We start from the raw sequence: 19,659 nt of genomic DNA, 5'->3' as shown, positions 1-19,659 counted from the left end.
CTCCTTTTAACTGGGGCTGTTCTACTCCCCAGGGGCGGGGATTGGGGGAGATGAGGTGGAGGGAACATTGTGTCTGCTCCGGGAATTGTGTATGTGCCTGTTGGAGTAGAAAAGAACCTTTTTCTTTTAGTTTATTTTCTGTTTCACTGTGATTGTGCTTCTCATTTGACCTCCTTTGACAAATAAAGCTGCAAGTGTATGGCAGGGTGCCGGCATAGTCCCAGGATGAGTAGGCTGAGATTCCTATCATTTTAAGTGGCTACACATTTCAGGTTATGCAATCTAGGCTCAGGGTGCTGCCTGAAAGCCATCCACACCCAAACCACTCTGGCCTTACTCTTAAAGAGGTTAACAACTCTTTAGTGGTGCTATTTCAGATAGTTGCATATGCTCAATTAAACTAATGTGAACACATGTGTTTATGTCTCACTGTGGTGTTGGAAGCATTAATAACAATCGGCATATTTCCCCTGCCGGGAAAATTATGAGTGTGAGATTCCAATAAACACCCAGAACTGTATCCAGACTGAGGTGGAAGAGTGTAAATTCTACGGACAAATATTCGCATGTTACCTAGAAGGATTTAGAATTTTTTTCCTTTGCAAAGGAGACAATAGGACACGACCTTCAGAGCCATATTGCAATGGAGTCTATTTGCTAGCTAGCACTGAAATATTTAAAGCTGCAGTGTCCTTCACCAGTTGGGTTATTTAAGAAGACAATGCAGATCAATTACACTATTTGAAACAGCAAAGTGAAAGTCTTGCAATTTTAATGAAAAATGAGTCTTGTATCTTGATAGAAAATGCCAATGAAAAAATCTAGGAAGTGCTCCAGACAAAAAGGTTGAATGGAGAGTGTCCTTATTTCTGTTCTTGCTTCTGATCCAGTTCACAGCCACAGCAGTTGGCAGTATCCTGGACATCTTGGATCAGAAAGGGGTAGTGAGGGGGAAGGTGTGTGTTCACACACTTACCCTTCACTTATGAATTGATTTGTTTGTAGGCTTTTAGGTCAGTTTTAAAAGAAAGAGAAATGGAGCTAGGATCAGATTGGGCCCAATTTCAGTGGTCAGAGAAATGAAATGGAAATCCTTTGACCCATGCTGAAAGATGACAGAACTGACAATTTGACAGAAATGAGATGTTAGGTACTCTTCATTTTGTTGCTCTTTACATTTCAGATGTTTAGGGTGGTCCCATTCATGAAGGAGGAGATAGGATTATTGATTACACCCCTCTCTAGGCTAAAGCAAGGATTTTTCTTGGAATTTCAAGGAAGTCCATGAAACCTCTATGTTGTGTAAAGGAGAGTTTCTAATGGAAGAGGATCTTACCAAATTTTCACAGGGATCTTTCGAGAGTGGGGGTTTTTAATATTAAGGTATATTTCTTCCCATCATTCTGAAGTTGGACTATTTTAATAAAATGAAGAGACACTGCAAGATAAGATTAGTTTGGTAAACAGAGGAAAGGAGGAATCTGCTTTCTAGAATTTGTTTTCTTTTGGTGGGGAGTAGGGCAGGGGAGGCTGTATTTGGTAGGCAGAGCCAACTGATTTTAACAATTACTCTTTTTATTCTCATGCTGTCTACCCAAGTTCAGTCTCAGAGGATAATCTGAATACAGTTTCTTTTCCTTTTTTTTTTCGTTGTTGTGGTTTAAGATGGAATCTTGTTGTGTTGCCCAAATTGGTCTTGAACACGAGGACTCAAGACCCTGTCTCAGCCTTCCCAGTAGCTGGTATCGTGTGGATGGCTATTGAATGTAATCAATTTTGTATTATCTCCTGAAAAGGGGATTGGGAAGAAATTAAATCCACAAAATATCACCAAACCTTATCTTGACTAGTAGTATGGGGATTTCCAATTGTTTCTCAGCAAACCATTTACCAGTGATGCTAGTAAGAGCCAAATGCACTGGATTGAGTTTCTCTCTTGTCTCTTCATCTCTGATGGTACTATTGACTAGGCAAAAATGGTCAAAAGATTTGTAAGAATGATTTGAGTGAAAATTGAGCAGTATTTAATTGGTCTCAGGAAGAATTACATGCACTGTATGTCACATTTTGGTTTCTTACTTAAAATGGAACTTTAAGGTTTTGAAGCAATATTAGAACCAGAGGATCTGGGCTTGGTGGCACATGCTGATATCCCAGCTATCAGGAAGGCTAAGGCAAGAAGGTGATCTGAGCCCAGGATTTCTGAGCCAGCCTGGGAGTATATTAAGAACTTATCTCTTAAAAAAAAAATAATGAGATGGGGTATAGTTCAGTGGTAGAGTGTTTGCCTAGCCTATGTAAGACCTTGGGTTCAATCTTCAGCACCATACAAAAATACAAAATAGTAAAATAAAAAGAAGCAGATAAATAGTTGTGCTTTGGATTAGAATTTTATCAGAGTTGGTTTGTGTCAATAACTATAATCAAGTATGTTAAAAAATAAAACCTAGTATCTTACATGCAGAATGTTACGTGTTTGTGCATTTATTTGAATCATTTTTCTAGGGCTGGGGTGTAGCTCAGTGATAGAGTTTAGCATGCAAAAGGCCCTAGGTTCAATTTCAGCATATAGACTCCAAATGATTTTTCTAAAATAGTGAGAAATATCTTAAATATTTCTGATGACTTTTTATTTATTTATTTATTTTGGTACTAGGTATTGAACCCATAGGCACATGACCTGAGCCACATCACCAGTCCTTGTTATTTTTTTTGTTTTGAGATGGAGTCTTGCTAAGTTGCCTAGGGCCTCACTAAATTGCTGAGGCTGGCTTTGAACTTGCAATTCTCCTGTCTCAGCCCTCCTGAGCCTCTGGGATTATAGTTATGCACTACCATGCCTGATGACTTTTTGAAAATTCATTATTTTGGCAAATATGATTTTTTTCTTCAAAATGAAGAGTTTATTTCATAGTATACCAACTTTTTATACACACACACACACACACATATATATAAAATTTAAAGAATATTTATCTGGTTTGGGGACAGAACCCAAGGGTGCTTTACCACTGAGCTACATCTCTAGCTCTTTTATTTTTTTGAGACAGGGTCTTGCTAAGTTGCTGATGCTGTCCTCGAACTTGTGGCCCTCTTGCCTCAGCCACTTGAGTCCCTGGGATTATAGGTGTGTGGTACCATGCCTGATTTAGTTTTATTTCTTATTTAACACACTCTTTTAAGCTAAAAAAAGGTTTTAAACAGTGATCTAATCTGAAGTATCTTACTATATTTTTTTAAGTCCATGCCTTACTCCAGTGCTTCTTCATTTTCTTTTTGCTATTTTCTACCAACACAGTAGATTTGAGTTTTACATAAGTGGTTTATATCATCTTTTACTTTCTTATTCTAATGAAGTTGATTGGTTTCCCTAGGTTGGAATAACTACTTCCTTAGTGATTACTTATATCTAAAAACTACCTCATTTTTATAAATAAGGAAACTGAGGTCCCAAGAGGTAGAGTGACTTGGAACTCTAACTTTGTTATTCTGTGCCCTTAACTTCCCTGTAGTACCACTGTTGTCAGGTAAAATTTTTACTTTTTAATCAGGTTCTCTTTGGACTCTACTCAAAGGAATTTAGTGATATAAATATATAGAGAGATTATCTATCAGGCTGATTCCTCCTGGTGATGTACAAGTTGCCAAGGCTGGCCATGAACTTGCAATCCTCCTGCTTCTGCCTCCTGAGTAGCTGGGATTATAGGCGTGTACCACTTCACTTGACTGTTCTCCTTTTTTAAAAACTATATATCCTGGAAGTAATATAAATTGTCTAGTTTTTGCTTGCCTTTGAATAAGGATAGCATGACCTAGTTTTAAAACTGAAGACTTTTCTCTAATTGGTTTCTGAACTACTGCTCTAATGCAAAACCACTTAAGGTCCACCAAACCTCATAAACTGTTTCAGAACTTATTATGACATTGTTGATATGAGTGCCAGCAGAGTCACATTATCTATATTCTACTTAAAAGAGGGTTGGTCGAGGGGCTGGGGCTGTAGCTCAGTGGCAGAGTACTTGCCTAGCATGCATGAGGCACTGGGTTCGATCCTCAGTACCACATAAAAATAAACAAAATAAAGGCATTCTGTCCAACTACAAAGAAATTTTTTTTAAATGGGGTTGATGGGGCTGTGGTTATAGCTCAATGGTAGAGTGCTTGCTAACATGTTTGAGGTACTGGGTTCAATCCTCAGCACCACTTTAAAAAAAAAAAAAAGGTATATGTCCATTTATAAGTAAAAAAATTTTTTTACCATACGATTTATTTTTATTTTTTTTGTCATACATGACAGCAGAAAGTATTTTGACATATAATACATACATGGAATGTACATACATCAATCATCTTGTCGATTCTATTCTGCTGCCCTTCCTATCCTCCCTACTCCTCTCCTCCTCTCCCATCCTTTCTCTCTATCCAATCTAATGGGACACACTTTTTTTTCTTTTTCTCATCACAACGTCATATATGTATTCTGTATAACAATGAGGTTCTCCTTTCATCTTCTGTGCAACTCCCCTTCTCCCTCTTTTTCCTTCTCACCTCTCTTCCCTATTTAGTGGTAGTCTTCTTATCATGCTCTTCCTCCCTATCCCATTTTGAGTCACCCCCCTTATATCAGAGAAGACATTTGGCATTTGTTTTTTAGGGATTGGCTAACTTCACTTAGCATAATCTTCTCTAATGCCATCCATTTGCCTGCAAATGCCATGATCTTGTTATTTTTTAGTGCTGAGTAATATTCCATTGTGTATTAATGCCACATTTTTTTAATCCATTCATCTATTGAAGGGCATCTAGGTTGGTTCCACATTCTAGCTATTGTGAATTGTGCTGCTATAAACATTGATGTGGCTGTGTCCCTGTAGTATGCTCTTTTTAGGTCTTTTGGGTATAGTCCGAGAAGGGAAATAGCGGGTCAAATGGTGGTTCCATTCCCAGCTTTCCAAGGAATCTCCTTACTGCTTTCCAAATTGGCTGCAACAATTTGCAGTCCCACCAGCAATGTATGAGTGTACCTCCCCCGCCCCCCATCCTCACCAGCACTTGTTGTTTGACTTCATAATGGCTGCCATTCCTGTTGGAGTGAGATGGTATCTTAGAGTAGTTTTAATTTGCATTTCTCTGATTGCTAGAGATGGTGAGCATTTTTTCATGTATTTGTTGATTGATTGTATATCCTCTTCTGAGAAGTTTCTGTTCAAGTCCTTTGCCCTTTTGTTGATTGGGTTATTTGCTTTTTTGTTGTTTAACTTTTTGAGTTCTTTGTATACTCTAGAGATTAGAGCTCTATCTGATGTTTGAGGGGTAAAAATTTGTTCCCAGGATGTAGGTTCCCTATTTACCTCACATATTATTTCTCTTGCTGAGAAAAAACTTTTTAGTTTGAATTCGTCCCATTTGTTGATTTTTGGTTTTAACTCTTGTGCTATAGGTATCTTATTAAGAAATTTGGGGCCTACCCCCTCATGATGAAGATTAGGGCCAACTTTATCTTCTATTAGATGCAGAGTCTCTGGTCTGATTCCTAGCTCCTTGATCCATTTTGGGTTGACTTTTGTGCATGGTAAGAGAAAGGGATTCAATTTCATTTTGTTGCATATGGATTTCCAGTTCTCCTAGCACCATTTGTTGAAGATGCTATCCTTTCTCCATTGCATGGTTTTAGCACCTTTGTCTAATATAAGGTAGTTGTAATTTTGTGGATTTGTCTATGTGTCCTCTATTTTGTACCATTGGTCTACCAGCCTGTTTTGGTGCCAGTACCATGCTGTTTTTGTTACTATTGCTCTATAGTATAGTTTAAAATCTGGAATTGCGATACCACCAATTTCACTCTTCCTGCTTAGAATTACTTTAGCTATTCTGGGTCTCTTATTTTTCCAGATGAATTTCATGATTGCTTTTTCTATTTCTGCAAGGAATGTCATTGGGATTTTGAGGGGAATTGCATTGAATCTGTAAAGTGCTTTTGGTAATATGGCCATCTTAATAATATTAATTCTACCAATCCATGAGCAAGGTAAATCCTTCCATCTTCTAAGGTCTTCTTCTATTTCTTTCTTCAGGGTTCTGTAGTTTTCATTGTATAGCTCTTTCACCTCTTTTGTTAAGTTGATTCCCAGGTTTTATTTTTTTTTGAGGATATTGTGAATGGAGTAGTTGTCCTCATTTCCATTTCAGAGAATTTGTCACTTATATACAGGAATGATTTTGATTTATTGGTATTGATTTTATATCCTGCCACTTTGCTGAATTCATTTACTAGTTCTAGAAGTTTCTTGGTTGAATTTTTTGGGTCTGCTAGGTATAGGATCATGTCATCGGCAAATAGTGCTAATTTAAGTTCTTCTTTTCCTATATTTATGACTTTAATTTCTTTCGTCTATCTAATTGCTCTGGCTAGTGTTTCAAGAACTGTGTTGAATAGAAGTGGTGAGAGAGGGCATCCCTGTCTTGTTCCAGATTTTAAAGGGAATGCCTTCAATTTTTCTCCATTTAGAATGATGCTGGCCTGAGGCTTAGCATAAATAGCTTTTACCATGTTGAGGCAATTTCCTGTTATCCCTAATTTTTCTAGAGTTTTGAACATAAAGGGATGCTGTATTCTGTCGAATGCTTTTTCAGCATCTATCGAGATGATCATATGGTTCTTATCTTTAAGTCTATTGATGTGAATTACATTTATTGATTTCCGTATATTGAACCAGCCTTGCATCCCAGGGATGAATCCCACTTGGTCATGGTGCACGATCTTTTTGATATGTTTTTGTATCCGATTTGCCAAAATTTTATTGAGGATTTTTGCATCTAAATTCATTAGGGATATTGGTCTAAAGTTTTATTTCTTTGAAGTGTCTTTATCTGATTTTGGAATCAAAAAAAATTTTTTTTTAAAAGAGAGTTGGTTAGGAAATATTAGGTTTTCTATGCTACTGAAAACATTAATATAATAATATAAACTGTTTACTTCCGAACTACATGTTGAAAAGTGGTTAGCTTTATATAAACTATTCACAACCTCATGGCCTTACAGTTAGTTATATACAAGTATGCTTCAGAAATGTAATATTGTTAGATATCCTCTGATAGGGACACAGTGTTTTACTTACATGACTTTCTTTGGTTAGCCTGTTTTGTTTACTTTCAAGGGTTGCACGAGTATTGGAACTAGTTGTCATCACTTAGGCGATTTTTTTGGTATTTGATCAGCAAGTATCAAAAGACTACATGTTGTTGGCTGCAATATGGAAAATTTAATTAAGTCATGTGGATTTTAGAGAATTAGATGGTGGAAAGCATAGAGTAGTGAATGACCTATGAAACTCGGAATGAAGAAGACACTGGTCAAAGCCAGTGATTCTCTGTCACTGGTGATAAAGGGACAAGTCTCTTATACAGTGATTCTTCTTCCTTGTCTGCAAAAATGGAGAGAGAAAAAAAGCATGCCTACTTTCTAATTTGATTTATGAGAGAATGCAATAATGTTATGAAAATTAGTTACTATTATAGGAATACTTTTATTACTCTTGGATGCTTGCCTGTTATACTTGTAGTCAGAGTTAGAATTTAATAGGAAGAATATCATTGATATCCAGTAGTTCAGAGTTAAATACTAGCCAATGGTATATGGAAGTGGGGAGGTAGCAGAGATACAAAGAGTATAAAAAGGCACTTTGTATATTGCAGCTACCTATTTTAGACAATCAGTCATGGTGTTCTGAAGGCTAGGGTGTACAGACTTATGCTTAAAAAATAATATAGGTTTATAACTACTTGTTTCTGCTATGACTGACTCACCAATGCAAGCATGAGAGTTTTCCTGTTCTAAGCATTTTAATTGGTGAAGAGGGAAATGCTTAAACTCTTAATTTCCTGACTAGTGTTTAATTTTGGTAGTTCCAGAGATACTAAGGTTCTAATTTTTGAAACTCCTTACTACCACTTTCCAGGAGGCTTTGCCTGGCTCTCTCTAGGAGTGGATGTGTTGGTTAGAGATAGAATACAGGAAAGAACCCCAAGTTTGGAGCTGAGAATTGAGGTAATAAAGCCATGGACTCAAGGTGGTTTCCTGGGAATTTTGTTGTACTTGTAGTGGTAGCCAGACTCGCAAGGAATTTTTCACAGGTGGTTCTAACAACCTTGTGGGTAGCTTGTTACGTTGGGGATCAAATGCCCTATTTTACCTGTTAGACTTTGGTTCTGCTACATTTAATTTTGACATATTTTAAGTATTGTTTATAGGTGCTAAGAAAACTTCTTAATGTGAAACCATTCTAATATTTGTCTTTTTATTCAACTTGAAATAGAAAAGTACTAGTGAATTAAATACTTAGCAATTGGAAATAAAGCCTACCATTCTCTCCCAGGAAATACTGTTGTATAATTCTCAGAAATAATTAATATGATACAAATTCATGTTGGCAAAACTCATAGGTGAGAAACAGAAATGGGCACCAAACAGCCTTTATGTTATTTGAGATGATCATAGAATTAATATACACAAAGGGAAGGAAACATTGAATACTGATTGTGTATGCATAATGGATAAATGAAAGTTTGTTTATACAGCCAAACAGCTTTATTCCTCAAGCATTCAGACTCATTTCAAGACCAATATCAAATATAGGAGAAAAAAATGTAGACTATCTTTAGTAATTCAAAGCAACAAATTAAATGGTCACTGCTACCAAGTAAACCAATAGGCAGAAGTGCCCGATACTTAGTGTGTGTCTTCATGAATGGATAAATGAAAGTTTGGGGCTTTAGCATATATTTAGAATGTGCAAGGCCCTAGGTTTAATTCCCAGCACCACAAAATGAATGAACGAAAATTTAAACCCAAATTGTTAGTTTTGTTTTTTATCCCTATAGTATTATATATTTATCATTTTTGAGACAGATTCTCCATTCTAGTATTTCTGTTTCTCTGCAAGGTATCCATGGAATACAGAAACACAGGTGAATGCATATAATTTCCTGAGGGACACCTACAATTTATAAAAAGAGAAAATATTATATGTGTTTCTAAACTATATGCACACCCCCATGGTTGCTAATCTGAGACCCTGTTGAGTGTTGGGCATGTTAAGAGATAAGCAACTTTTTGTTTTCTTTCTGTATTTTTTAGTGTTGGGATTTGAATCCAGGCATTGTACACACTAAATACTTGCTAACCACTGAGCTTCATCCCAACCTTTACAAGCAGTATTCTTGCTTCGACATAAAAGACAGTCAGTAGATGGAGCACTGGCTTATACCCTATACATTAAATTTTCCTTTCTTCTTCATTTTTTGATCAGCTTATTTTTTTGGAGTTAATTTATCCTTACATGATGGTCAAGTTTGTTTCTGATGACCCATGTCAAGTTATTAATAATAGAACTGACTAAAACAAGAGTCAGTATAATTCTGACAATAACAATTTAGAAATATTAAGGAGAAAATTCTCTGGTTTAAGAAGTTGGCAAAGAGCAAGTTATAGTAGGTCCATTTAACTAGCTATTCATTCTAGGCATGTTAAATTGGAAAGCAGAGATGAAAAGGGCAAAATATTTTCAATCTTAAAGGTGTAGTAGGGTTTAAAATTCCTTAGGGATGGGAATTTTTCAGAGGAAACATCTTAGTGATCTGACAATCTAATGCCCTACTCAAAACTATAGGAGTCCTAGTTCTTAAGTTTCAAATAAGCTACAATTGAAGGAGGCAAGAGGTAAATATTCCCAGAAGCCCCTCTTTTACAATCTGGTAAATAAATTTATTTCCTCCTGTGGACCAGAGAAATATAACTTAGATATATAGAGGATTAAAAATAATGAAGACCAATAAAGTTCATGACATACGAGGAAAAGCTAAGAGATTATTTTTAGATTTATTATAAATGTGTTTTTATGTTTACATTTGATTTTATTATTAGTAGGCTATTCAGTCCTTTGCCACATCATTGTTTGAAGCAGTTATAACCATTAATAGAATCTTGAGGTAATAGTTAAAAGGAGTAGCTTACATTTTTTCTGAAATGAGCTTGTTTCGTTTCTCTAGAATGTAGGCTTCATAAGGGCAAAGACCTTTTTATTAAAGTGTCCTCATAGGCTATGATGGTACCTGAGGTATTTTAGGCTCATAGTCAATATTTGTTGAATGTGTTAATGTTTCTCATTTACAAGTGATTATGTATTTATTGGTCAATTTGCATGTTGCTAGCAATGTAATAGTAATTTTTAAATATTCAGCTGGCTACAAGAGATATGAGGGTAGCCCCTAGAAAGTAAAGAGGAAGGATATACTATTCTTAAATAATTCCTATTAAAATATAGAATGGTAAGGTCTAAAATAGAATATGATATGCACAATAAAGAATGTGTACTTGAATCAGAAGAAGTAATTATATTTGTGTCTGAGAGAGAGAGATATTGGGAAGCCAGCAGTTTGTCTTTATAGCTTTATATATTTTCAAAGTTTTTTCTGATTTTGAAAGTGATACATATTTGCTACTTAAAAATTGAGAGGAGGGCTGGAGAGTAGTTCAGTGATAGAGTGCTTGTCTGAGCATGTGCAAGTCCCTGGGTTTGAGCCTCAATACTGCAAGAAGAAAAAATCAACTAGAGGTGGGGACAGATCCCCTATTGCTTATAATTCTGTTTCACAGAGATAAGTACTTTTAATGTTTTGGTGTATTTTTCTACCAATTATCTCTGTTTTATGTGTGTATATATTGTATTTTACATAGTAGAGATCATTTTTTTGTACATAGTTTTACAGCCATATTTTAGCATTTTATATCATTACAGTAAAAAACATTTTTGATGATTCCATAATATTTTATCTTAGGAATCCATTATAATTTACAGAGATGTTTCCATATTTGGAGGATATAGATTGTTTTCAGTTTGTTTTTTGTTTTGTTTTGTTTTTTTGCAGTGCTGGGGGTAGAATCCATTGGGTCTCTCATGCTAGCCTTCAGTTTTTAACTACTAAACATTATGAACATCTTTGGCCATCTTAATGCTTTCTTTAGAACTGAATGGGCAGGGTTCCATAGGCATACTAGGGAATGGGGTGGGGATTGCGGCAAAGTTTGTTAAGCAGAGGGAACAGCAGGTGTACTGGGCAAGAAATAACATGGTATGCTGAGAGTAGAAGACTCAGAATAGAAACTGGATGTGGTAGAATGTGCCTGTAATCCCAGAGGCTGAGGCAGAAGGATAGCAAGTTCAAGGCCAGCCTCAGCAACTTAGCAAGATCCTAAGCAACTTAGCAAGACCCTGTCTCAAAAAATAAAAAGGGCTGAGGATGTGGCTTGGTGGAGGAGTGCCCCTGGGTTCAATTTCTGGTGAAGTAGAAGGGACCAGATCAAGGTCATTCTAGGATTATGTTTCTTCAACTTTCTCAAGTAGGGACATTGAAGAATATTTAAGATGGGAAACAGCTATGGTAAGGCTTTTAACTTGATGAATGAAGTGACCACATCTTGGTTTCAGGAAGATTACACTGGCAGATGGATTGTCTGGAACCAAACAGAAGGAAATAGGCTAACGTGTGAGGACTAAGGTGATTGAAAGGAAGGAACAGACTCAAGAAATAATTTAGAGTATAGTACAATAGTGCATGCCTGTAATCCCAGCGACTCAGGAAGCTGAGACAGGAGGATTATAAATTTGAAGCCAGCCTCAGAAACTTAATGTGAGACCCTGTCTCAAAACGAACACAACAATAACAACAACAAAAAACAAAACCAAGAAATAATTAGGAGACCCATGGAAGCACCTGGTGATTACTTGGATGGAAAGAATAGAGGAAAGAGAGTGACTCTCCTGTGTTTAGATAGCTGGGGAAGATGATCTAGAGGTGAAAATGCTTAACAGTGGTGGATGAGAATTTTCATGACTCATAAGCCAGGTGAATTTCAGAGTGGAAGAATTTCAGAAGGGAAAGTTGTGGGGGGGATATTTGAACAAATGATTTGACATTTCTTACCCACCCATGCTTTTGTGTGATTCTTTACTTGTGGGAAGGAAAGCCTTAATAGGATAGATTACTTTGTGGACAACTTAGTAGAACACTATATCTGAAAGGAAAAATAACTACCATTCTAAGTCAGGAGGTTTTTGTTCCCCCTTGCCCTGATCTTATTTTATTATACCCCAAGAATTAGAGTCTGTGTTAGCTGATTAATCATCTTGTTAGTGGGCTGTAGCCTGGCATTGCAAAGGACTATAAAGAATTGCTAACTAGGGCTGGGGATGTGGCTCAAGCGGTAGCGCACTCGCCTGTCATGCGTGCAGCCCGGGTTCGATCCTCAGCACCACATACACACAAAGATGTTGTGTCCACTGAAAACTAATAAATAAATATTAAAAAATTCTCTCACTCTCTTTAAAAAAAAAAAAAAAAAAAAGAATTGCTAACTAGAGCCAGGTGGGGTGGTGTACACCTATGAACCCAGTGGTTAGGAGGCTGAGATAGGAGGATCATAGGCTCAAAGCCAGCCTCAGCAACAGCAAGGTGCTCAGCAACTCAGTGAGACCCTGTCTCTAAATAAAATACAAAAATAGAGTTGGGGAGGTGGCTCAGTGGTCAAGTGTCCCTGAGTTCAATCGCTGGTACAAAAAAAAAAGAATTGCTAACCATATGGGAGGATCATAGACAATAAAAAAATGAAACTTGGCATCCTTAAATTGAATAAACTCACTGAAAAATGAGTAGAGGTTCTTAGCTAATCTAAGGTATCATTAATAAGGTCTTAGCAAAGTTGAGATTAGACCTATGGAATTTAGCTCTGTTACACTAATACAAGTATAAACATGATGAAATGTTTTGAAGCTTGGGATTCATAGTAGACTCATAGGTTGGTGAGTGTTGGTAGAGCGGTGGGGGCAGGGGTGGTACAGGAGTCTCTAGTTGTGCTGCATGTTGTGTATTCATTTCTAGGTACAGAGGTAGGCTCTAGCATTCATTAAATTTTCAAAAGGCCCCATAATTAAAATATAGTTAAGAGCCACAAATATAGAGCAAAAATACTGGCTCTTAGTAAAACTTTAAAAGGTTTTTCAAATTTAGGTATTTAATTTTTTAATCTTTTTTTCATACCTGAGGAAATTCCTTCCTAACTGAGAACTTTTTAAACAAATAAATGCCAGTCATAGTGGCACATACCTGCAATCTCAGCAACCAAGAAGGCTGAGACAGAAGAATCAAAATTTCAAGGCCAACCTCAGCAACTTAGCAAGGCCCTAAGCAACTTAGCAAGACCCTATCTCAAAAGAAAAAAAAAGAACTGGGTGGGCTATGGATATAGCTCTGTTGAAAGAGTGCTTGCCTTACATGTACAAGGCTATGGGTTTAATCCCTAGCACCACAAACAACAACAACCAAAACATACACATACAGACACACACACACATACACACACACACAGGACTTGGGATGTAGCTCATTAGTAAAGAGTCTGTGTGTTAAATCCCTTGCACCAAAAATAAATAAATAAATAAATAAATTTATTAATTAATTAAAAAGTGACCTGGTTTCTCTTTGATCTATCTTTTTCCAAAGAATTCAAATTATTTTTCATTAAATCAATTGTTGGCATTCATTTAATTAGTTTACATATATTGAACTAAATTACATAGTTAAATACTTCTGGTATTATAAAGATCTGGGGACAAACCCTTACAATCCAGATAAACTTGCAGTTTATCTGGGGCAGAGATTTATGGACTTACTGGTCATGGTGTTGAGTATTCTATGGGACTTTTTTTTATAGAGTAGATGGAACTTATGAATTAATCTGGAAAATCAATTAATGTCTTAGATGGGTAATTAGTACATAATAGAAATATTATTTCTCATAGTTCTGGAGTCTGTAATGTCAAAAGTTAAGGCACTGGCAGATTTGGTATCAGGTGAAGGCAGACTCTCTGCTTCATAAATGGTACCTTTTTTGGTTATTGTTTATTTGTTGTGGTACTGGGTTTTGAACCCAGAGGAGATATACCACTGTGGTACATCCCCAGCCCTTTTTATTTGTATTTTGAGACAGAGTCTTTCTAAGTTGCCCAAGCTGGCCTCAACTTTTAGTCCTCCTGCATTAGTCTCCCAAGTCACTGGGATTACAGGCATGCACTACTATACCAGGCTAGATGGTGCCTCTTGCCTCACATGTTGGAAGGGGTAAACACATTCCTTTCAATCTCTTTTATAAGGGCATTAATTCTATTCATGAGGGAAGAGCCTTCATGACTCAATCACTTCCCCAAGGGCCCCACCTCTTAATACTATCATATTGTAAATTAAAGTTCAACATTCAGATCATAGCAGCAAAGCTTTCACAATAGTAGTTGCTTATTTGCATATGTAAATAGACTAGAATGTCCATTTGATTCAAGAGAGGTATTTTGTTTCTTTTCTGGTATAGGAGATATAACTTAGAAATATAGACTTCTCCAGTGTTACTAATATAAAAACAATTTCCTCAGAGGAAATTTCCACTCTCCCCATTCTCTTATTTGGTTGCTGCTATGACCTTAGTAGGTCTGTTCCTACTATTATAATCTAATGAAAGGAGTAGAAAGTAGAGCTGGGGGAGAAGGGAAAAGTAGTGGGCTTGTGAAGTATGTGTGTGTGTGTAGGGGGGTTGGGGGCAGTTCTGAGGGTCCTAATCCTGGGTCTCAGTGGCTGACATCCAACTCACAGAAATGCCCCAGACCTTGAGGTTTTTTATATAGAACCAAATTTGATTAGATCATGTAGACTTTTTTGTTTAACTTTGTAACCAGCTAACTATTGAAAGGCTAATGTGGAAACTTAACTACCACCTATTACTTTATTTCCACTAGTAAAAAGCCCAAGTAACAAAAGAACATTTTGCCCCAGGGGTCTGGAAATGGGGGTCAATGGTAAAGTGGTAGAGCACTTTCATAGTATATGTAAGGCCCTAGGTTCCATCCCTAGCAACCAACACACACACATGACAGACGAACCCTTTGGAATGTAATTTGACATTACGGCCTGGTAAGAACAATTGGCCAGACTTTTGCATCCCAGCCCTTTTTATTTTTTATTTTGAGACAGGATCTTGCTAAATTGCTAAGGTGGGCCTCAAATTTAGAGCCTTCTGCCTCCACTTCCCGAGTTGCTAGGATTATAGGCCACCATACCAAGCCAGCGTAGCTGTGTGGAGGCAAGTGAACCATGTAGGCATAACACAAGATTTTCATTTTAAAATATAATAGGATATTTGATATTCTGATATAGGTTGAAATTCTGTTAAATATAAAACATAGAGACTTATAGGAAATTATAGCTTGATCTAAAAAATTCAACATCTTGGTTTAAGAGGAAAGGAAGAAAAATCTCTTCAGTGAATATATTCTTTCATATTGTGGAGGATAAAGCAGACAATGGGACTGAGGTGACACATTCTGTTAGAGGAACATAAATAATAGAGAATGTATTGAATACTGAGATGTCAAAGGACATTGAAAAACAGCAAAGAAGATTTCAGCAAAGAGGACAAAGCTAGGTAAAAGGATGCTTCAGCTTTTGTTACAATAATTAAATATTCAAAAAGGCAGCCATTTTATACTGTCCAGGAAGTTAAGCAATTGATTGCTCATTTTATATTCCCCCTCCCTTTTTTTAAGCAAGCCATAAGCAAGCAAGCTGACATCAGGGATTTATATTAAGAAATTTCTTTTTATGGAGTGTTATTAGCAAATTCAAAACCTAATCTTTTAATCTCCTGTGGCATGATCATAATATTCATGATGCCCCTAAGACACTTCATGTTTGTTCTAAGCCATCAAAGAAAGGAGGAAAGTGTGTTCAGAATAATTTGCCTTGCATATATTATGAATGGTCTAGTCTGATAACTTTTCACAGAACTCATTATTGTGAAAAGACAGCCAATTTAGAACAAGTTTGCACTTTCTATATTCTGTAGAGGTCATCTATACTCTGTGTGTGTATGTACGTGCGCGTGCGTGGTGCCAGGCATTAAACCCAGGGGCCTTAACCAATGAGCTACATCCCAGCCCTTTTTAAAAAAAAAAAAAAAAAAAGATTATTTTGAGACAGGGTCTCACTAAGTTGCTTAAGGCTTCACTAAGTTGCTGAGTCTGGACTTGTACTTGCAATTCAGCTGTACTGTTCTTATAAACTCTTTTTGTATAGTTTTCACTTTATTATAAATCAGTCTGTCTGTATATTTTTTGATACAGGATCTTGTGTTCTCCAGCTAGCCTTGAACTTACTGTCCTTCTGCCTTAGCCTCCAAGTTGGGGATTATAGGCATGTACCACCATGCTTGGATTATTATAAATCTATAGAGATTCATATGTGAGTTATATATGGCAATGCTGTGAATTGGAATTTGAATTTAGTAAATGTTTGCAGGTATATACCATGTTTTTGGACTTGTGTTAGATATTGTAGATAAGACAAATCACCTGAATCCTGTATTTAGGAACTAACATACATAAGACATCTTATGAAAGTGAATATCAGATGTATGATATGTTTGACTATCATGAGTAGTCAAAGAGGAGCAAGAGTAATTTGGCCTATAATGGTTAAGGGAGGGAGGAAGAAGAGAATTTCTGTGGCTTGATTTTGAAAGATAAGACTTGGTTAGATAGAATGGGTACCCAGTAGGGAAAGAAGAATGAACAATAAATGGAATTATTGAGCAGGCCTTTCTGAATAGAGCAGGGAACTTTTAATCTGAGAGATAAGGATGGATTATTTTCTTTAGGATTGAAAAAAACAGAGACTGGGGTTGGTGGCTCAGTGATAGAGTACTCGCCTAGCATGTGTAAGGCACTGGGTTCAATCCTCAGCACCATATAAAAAGAAATAAAATAAAAGTATTATGTCCATCTATAACTAAAAAAATAAAAAACAAGACAATAAATCTTAATATACTAGATTCCACTTATATTTTTTCTCTACTTGGTTTTAATAGAGCATTTAAGATTTTTTGTACATGCTACACTGCAAGAGAACAGATTTGAAGAAGGGAAAAGTAAATGAAATAAAAATGCAAAAAATGCAAAAAGCACATAACTCAAAATAATTATTTAGCCCTTCTCACCAGCCTTCCTACAAAATGGAGTCTAGAATTAGTTTAATACTGATGATGCTTATTATGACAGTGGTAGGATTTTATTTAATTAATTAATTTATTAATTTATTTATTTTTGGACTAAACCCAGTGGTGCTTTACCACAGAACTACATCCCATCCCTTTTTATTTTTTTCATTTTGCTTAGAGCCTTGACACATTGCTGAGGCTGGCATTGAACTTTCGATCAACCTCCTCAGCCTCCTGAGTGGCTGGGATTACAAGCATGTGCCACTGTGCCTGGTACAGTGGTGGAATTTTCAGTGTGTGGTTTAGGAATGTGAATTCTCCTGAAGGCAATAAATAACCCTGAAGGACTGAGATCAGGGTAGTGGCACAATAAAAATACATGTTTAGAAAGACCAGGCGGATGAATTGGAGAAGTTTTTGTGTCTGCCACAGTATCAACTGGGGGCAGGGAGGCTAGTGAGAAAAGGGTTATGATGATATTTTGGAGTTTTGCACAGATCAAGCAAGGTTTAACTGTGAGGAAGACTTACAAAGGAAAAGACTGCTGCTGATGGTGTCGAATGTGTGAAAGTGCTGAGCTCTATTATGCTTAAAACAGTATCTACTTATAGGCTGTTTTATATTCTTCTTTTCCTTATTTCTCCTTTCCTACTTGACTTTGACCCAGCTAAAATTTGCTAGCACTCTTTTTTGTACTCCATTCTTCCTGGAGGTCCTTATCCATGAAAAACATTGAGAGGGAAGAGGAGAGGATAGTCTCTTCCTTTCTCTTTGGAAGTGCCAACAGCTGCCTCCTCTCCAGATTTTACCATTTGAAATCAAAGATGTTAAAGCTGATGTTGCTTATTCGTACTCTCAAACACTATTAGGATGTTTCCACATTTTTTGGGGGTGGTGGTGGTGGTGGCATTTTTAAGGATCAAACATAGGTCCTTATGAATGCTAGGCAACTGCTCTGCCACTGAGCTACATCCGCAGCGCTTTTTATTTTTCATTTTGAGTCAGGGTCTCACTAAATCGCCCAGGCTGGCCTCCAACTTGCTATCCTTTTTCCTCAGTCTTTTGAGTAGCTAGGATTACACGAATGTGCTACTAAGCCTGGTGAAGTTAGTATACTTAAATAGGGTTTGGAGTCATGGAGTGGTTTTAGGACAAAACTCAATAAACAAAATTTGGATAATGATTGGTTGAATTTGTAAATTGGCCTAGTTGTTGGAATAAGTTAGTGGTCTTAACTTTGAAATACAGAAATTCAAGCAGTAACTGTTAAATCTATTTGTTTATCATAGCACTGCCCAAATAAATAGACTTCAAGCTACATTAATTTAAAATTTTCTAGTAGCACATTTAGAAAGTGAAAAAGAGCTGGACATGGTGGCTCATACCCGTAGTCCCAGCTACTTGGGAGGCTGAGGCAGAAGGATCACTTGAGTCCATGAATTTGTGACTAGCCTGGACAAAGCAAGATCCCCATCTCAACAACAATAACAAAAAGTAAAAAAGAAATGTTAAATCATTTTAATGCTGTATTTTATTTAACGGAATATATCATTCGACATGTGATGAATATAAAAACTAATGTGATATTTTACATTTTTTTAACTGGGCCTTCAAAGTACAGTGTGTATTTATACCTTTAACACAACTCTATTTGTTATAGCAACATTTAAAGTGATCAGTAACTACATGTGGATAGAAACTACCATATTGGACAGTGAAAGTATGTAGCTTTATCTTAGAATATATAGGTTTGAATGAACTGTTACTTAAAACTAATTGAGCACAGTTCATGTCCATATCATGATTTGGCAGTTTGTCGGTACAAGTCAAAGTATAGTTTTGCAACTTGTGGTTTCTGTTTCCTTTCTCACTTTCATGCATAAATCTTTTTCCCATTAGCATTATTTTTTAAATATATTTTTAGTTATATATGGACACAATACCTTTATATTATTTGTTATTTATTTATTTTTTTAATGTGGTACCCGGGATAAAACCCAGTGCCTCACACATGCTAGGCAGGTGCTCTACCATTGAGCCACAACCCCAGCCCCCATTAGCATTATTAATAAACACATTATATAAAGAGAAATATAATCTGTTATTTACAAAGAGAGTTTTAAGAGTTGTTTTGGGTACCTGGTTGACTGTCTACCAGACTAAGCCTTTGCTTCCAGTAGGTAGGATGTTTCATCAAATTTTCTAAAGCTATAGAGTGTTTTGGACACTAGCAACAAAAATTGTCCAAAAGTGATGAATGCACATATTGTCATGCTACTGTTTTTATTAATTTTATCTGGTATTTTCTTTACAGTTGACAAAACCATTTTACATTTATTTTAATTTGCTTGCTTGTTTTAGTACTGGGGATAGAACACAGGGATGCTTAACTACTGAACCACATCCCTAGCCCTTTTTATTTTTTATTTTGAGACAGAGTCCCACTAAGTTGCTAAGGGCCTTGTTAAATTGCTAAGGTTGGCTTTGAACTTGCAATCTTTCTGCCTCAGCCTCCCAAGTTTCTGGGATTACCGGTATATGCCACCATGCCTGGCTATGTTTAT

The 19,659-nt window shown here is 36.4% G+C and overlaps 1 protein-coding gene across 6 annotated transcripts in view; it reads left to right on the top strand.

The window, feature by feature from the left end:
• The window catches only part of Cpeb3 (cytoplasmic polyadenylation element binding protein 3), a 206,331-nt gene that overhangs the window by 35,226 nt on the left and 151,446 nt on the right, over window positions 1-19,659 (top strand). The window lies entirely within an intron of this gene.

This window comes from Marmota monax, unplaced genomic scaffold, assembly GCF_021218885.2.
Source record: "Marmota monax isolate L192 unplaced genomic scaffold, Marmota_monax_Labrador192_F-V1.1 WCK01_AAM20220418_F8-fsc00004, whole genome shotgun sequence".
Taxonomy (NCBI): Eukaryota; Metazoa; Chordata; class Mammalia; order Rodentia; family Sciuridae; genus Marmota; species Marmota monax.
Note: the sequence above shows the minus strand (reverse complement) of the source record. Positions and strands in the feature narration are given on the sequence as shown.